Here is a 3655-nt window from a genome sequence, read left to right as displayed (position 1 = left end):
GTATAGATGTAAATTTATAACATATAAAATTTAAAAAAATATATTTTTATTTTTTTTTAAATTTACCTATGAAGTCATCGTGTCCAAGACTTTTGTTTGTGGAGATTTTTTTGATTACTGATTCTATTTTGTGAGTAGCAATTGGTCTGTTCAGATTTTCTATTTTTTCTTGACTCAGTCTTAGAAAATTGTGATCTTAGGAATGTATCCATTCCTCCAGATCGTCCAATTTGTTGGCATGTAATTGCTTGTAATATTTTCTTATAACCATCGGTATTTCCATGGAGTCCATTATCACTTCTCTTTTATTTCTGATATTATTTATTTGGGTTCTCGTTCTTTTTTTATAGACAAGTTTCATTAAGGGTTAATCAATTTTATCTTTCCCAAGTGGTAGCTTTTTGTTTCATTGATCTTTTGTTTTTATTTATTTTTTTAGACTCTATTTTGTTAATTTTTGCTCAGAACTTTATTATTTCCTTTCTTTTACTAACTTTGAGTTTTGTTTACTGTTCTTTTTCTACTTTCCTTAAATTTATGGTGAGATTTTTTATTTGAGATTATTCTTGTTTCTTGAGGTAGGTATCTATTGCTTTGAATTTTTCTCTTAGGACTGTGTACCATAGATTTGGGGTCATTTTGTTTTTATTTTCATTTGTCTCAATGTATCTTTAGATTTATTTCTTAATCTCATTGTTAACCAATTTATTGTTTAGTAGCATATTATTTAGCCTCCATGTGTCTGTGTATGTTTTCAGGTTTTTTTTCCTTGCAGTTGATTGTGGTTGGAGAAGATGCTTCATATGATTTCAAACTTCTTTATTTAATTGAGACTTGTTTTGTGGCCTAACATGTGGTTTGTTTTGGAATATGTTCCATGTGCACTTAAGAAGAATGTATATTCTGCTGCATGAGATGAAATGCTCTAAAATATATATATATTAAATCCATCTCGTCTAATGTGTCATTTAATGCTGTTGTTTTCTTGTTGGTATTCTGTTTCGAAAATCTGTCCATTGGTGTCAGTGTGGCATTAAAGTTTCCTACTATGACTTTATTATTGTTGATCTCCCCCTTTATGTCAGTCAATATTTGATTTATATATTTAAGTGCTCATATGTTGAGTTGGGTTATATTTACTAGGGGTATGCCCTCTTGTTGGATTGATCAATTTATCATTATGCAATATCCTTCTTTGTCTCTTATTATGCCTTTGTTTTCAAGTGTATTTTGTCTGATATATGTATTGCTACCCCAGCCTTTTTTTTTTTTCATTTTTACTTGCATGAAATATCCCTTCCAATCCTTTTACTTGCAGTCTGTGTGTGTCTTTCAATCTATAGTGAGTCTCTTGTAGACAGCATATGTTTGGGTCTTATTTTCTCATGCATTCAGCTATGCTATCTTTTGATTGGAGTATTTAATCCATTTATATTTAAAGTGATTACTGGCAGGTACATAATTATTATCATATTATTATTCATATTTATGTTCTTTTTTTCCTCAAGCTTCTTCTTCTTAAAGAAATGCCTTTAACATTTCTTGCAATACTGGCTCAGCAATGATGAATTCCTTTAGCTTTTTCCTATCTGGGAAGCTCTTTATCTCACCTTTAATTTAAATATATAGCCTTGCTGGGTAAAACAATTTAGTTTTAGGTACTTGCTTTTCTTCAAGTATTTTGTGCCAATCCCTTTTGGCCTGCAAATTTTCTCTTGAGAAATCATCTGACAGTCTTATGGGAGCTCCCTTGTAGGTAATTAATTGCTTTCCTCTTGCTGCTTTTGAGATTTTTCTCTTTGTCTTTAACCTTTGGCATTTTAATTTTTATGTTTCTTGGTGTGTGCCTCTTTAAATTCATCATGTTTGAGACTGAATTTTCTGGGATTCTATGTCTATTTCCTTTGCCAGGTTAAGGACGTTTTCAGTCATTATTTCTTCAAATAAGTCTCAATTTCTTGCTCTTTCTCTCATTCTGTGACCTCTATGATGCGAACTTTGTTATGTTTGATGTTGTCCTAGCAGTCCCTTAAACTTTCCTAAGTTTTAATTTTTTTTTTCTATTTGCTGTTCTGATTGGGCATTTTCTGGTACCTTGTCTTTCAAATCATTGATTCAGTCCTCTGTTTTATCTAATCTGATGTTGAATCCTTCTAATGTATTCTTTATTTCAGTTATTATATTCTTTATTTCCGACTGGCTCTTTTTTATGGTTTCTCTGTTTTGTTTTGTTGGGGTTTTTTTATGCTTACTATGAGTTTGTTGAAGTTGTCACTGAGCTCATTTATTCACCTCTTAGGTTCCTTGAGCAGTTTTATAACCGGAGTTTGAACTCAGTATCTAGTAGGTTGCCTGCCTCCATTTCATTTAGTACTTATTTTGGAGTTCTCTCATTTGGGACTTTTTTTTTCTTTTTTCTTTTATTTATTTATTTTCTTTTTGGCTGCCTCTCTGTGTTTTTTTTCTATGTATTAAGTAGATCTGTTGCCTAGTCCAGTTTTGGTTGGGTGGCTTTACGTAGTAGAGGCCCTGTTTGGCTCAGTGGCTCAGTCTCCCTGATAACCTGTGCCAGGTATTCTAGGAGTGTTGGTTGTGTTGGATGTGTGTGCCCTCTTGTTATAGTTGAGCTTTGATTGCTGTTTGGATGTCTCTGGGTGGAATTGACCCTCATGCTGACTGGTTGTGAGCACTGGCCATGAGCTCAGAGTATGAGCTGCTAGGTAGGGTCTAACCCCAAAGAGTGGGATTCATCTCAATAGGCTCATGGGCCTTTTGAGACCATTCTTTGACTTACCGCTTGTGGGGCTAATCAGATGGTGTTCTGTTGTAGTCACTAGCCACTGAGCATGTTAGTTCTAGGGCCCCTTCAAGGGATTCTCATGTAGGCTCTGGCCAGATGCTGCCTGTGATCAGTCCAGGGCTAATGGTAGGAGCTACAAAGTTATTTGTGTTTAGTTGTTGTCTTTGCTAGATATGGAGGCACATGGGAGAGGCCGCGCTTTGAAGCGAGGCTGGCTGCCACCAGTACCATTCCTGGGACAGCTCAGGAAAAAGCCCAGGGTACCTCAAAGCTTGAAGCTGCCTACTTGCTGTCCATAAGGCCTAGCAGCTGAAAGAGTCTCAGATGGTATATGAGTTGGGTGAGGTAGGATTCCAGGAAGTCACCATAGTGGGGCAAATAATATTTCCCATGTTAGTTCAGATTCAGATTTGTTGCCAGTGCTGAGCCTGTGGCCACATGCAAAGGTCTCAGATTATACATAGGCCAGCCTCTGCTTGCCTCCAGCTCACAGACCCCAAAGATTTAAGAAATATTGCAGCTCGGGCAGGAGCCGGTTGTTCCTCCACCGAAAGTGTCTTCTGAGGCACGCAAGCCAAGGCCTGTTCCTTGCTGCTGAAGGCGCCCTCTGCTGAGAGTGCAGGGTGAGGCTGGTTTCCCAGTCACAAAAATACCTTCAGCAGTGTGAGTTGGGTGTGGTGGGGTCCCTGAGGTGGAGCAAGCAGATTTCACCAGGTCAATGCAGGTTCAAATTTGACTGTGTGGTGGGGAGGGCTCAACACAGGCAAGATGGTGCCTGCCTGTAGGCTTCACAGGGGGAGGGCTCAAACAGAGACAATAGCAACTGTCCCTCCAGCCCTTGTACTAGCGCTGTGC

The sequence above is a fragment of the Pteropus alecto genome, unplaced genomic scaffold, assembly GCF_000325575.1.
Source record: "Pteropus alecto unplaced genomic scaffold, ASM32557v1 scaffold207, whole genome shotgun sequence".
Lineage (NCBI taxonomy): Eukaryota > Metazoa > Chordata > Mammalia > Chiroptera > Pteropodidae > Pteropus > Pteropus alecto.
This window is presented reverse-complemented; position numbering follows the sequence as displayed.